We start from the raw sequence: 1,135 nt of genomic DNA on the forward strand, positions 1-1,135 counted from the left end.
TAGTCTCTTGAGAATAAGCATGCTATATATTTTCATGACAACTGACGTAAGTGCCTCTGTAATTATTACAATCAGGTCTTTTTTTCACCAACATTCCTAGCTCCCATTCATCAGGTTTTGCATCTTCATGCCACATTCTACAAAATAATCTTTTAAGTATTCTTGGGGTCACTTCATTTTCAGCCAGTATCATCTTACCAGTTATTGCATCGTAACCCAGGCTTTTCCATCTCCTGGGTTTTTTTTTAACGATCGCTTCAACTTCAAATACACGGAATTCTTTCATGGGCACATCAAGGTCTTCATCAGTTTCAGGCATATCAATGAAATTATTCCCTTCGTGTCTCCTATTCATGACCTCACTATTTGATCCATCTAACGTTGCTTTTCTATATCTTCTGTTGTTATAACAGACTATATTTATCTTTCACCTTAGCCACTCTCTGAATTCATAGCTTTGTCAGCCTCATCTGCCTTCCTGTCTTAATATTCTCTCCAGTCATTCCTGTCTTTTGTTTTGACCCCACTATCAATATTGGAATACTTAGCTTATTTTACCTTGTAATTTTCATTACTTCCTCGAAAGCTTTCAACTGTATATTTCTATCTTAGTCTCATTTTTATAGTATTCCACACTTCCATGGCTTTCTCATTGCAACGGCATGTCCCAAAACTTCACTACCAACTAACTGATATGTTCTTAATATCACACCATCCTTCATTAATTGTCTGATATTTGTTTCCTAGAGTCTCTTAAGACTGCAAATCGATTCCTACTTTCCGTTGCAATTGTTTCACTGTGTTCTTCTTCTAGAAGCTTAGTCGTATCAAACTTACGTATTCTAGCTACATTTCTGTTGGGTGCTTTCAGTTTTAATTTCATTGTGGAAATGAAGAGCTGGTTATCACTACCAATATTTGCACCTCTATAGCTTCTTACATTTCTCAGTCCTCCTCCTCTCTTTAATAATGGCTATGTGATGTATTAGATTGTTGTAATTGCCTCATGGTGAAGTCCATGTATATTTGTGGATACCCTTGTGCTGGAAAAGTGTAACATGATTACATGCTATTCTTGCTTCATAGAGATATTCGCGAGTAATTCACAGAAAGGTAAATCTACAAACTTTGGATG

This window comes from Palaemon carinicauda, chromosome 1, assembly GCF_036898095.1.
Source record: "Palaemon carinicauda isolate YSFRI2023 chromosome 1, ASM3689809v2, whole genome shotgun sequence".
Taxonomy (NCBI): Eukaryota; Metazoa; Arthropoda; class Malacostraca; order Decapoda; family Palaemonidae; genus Palaemon; species Palaemon carinicauda.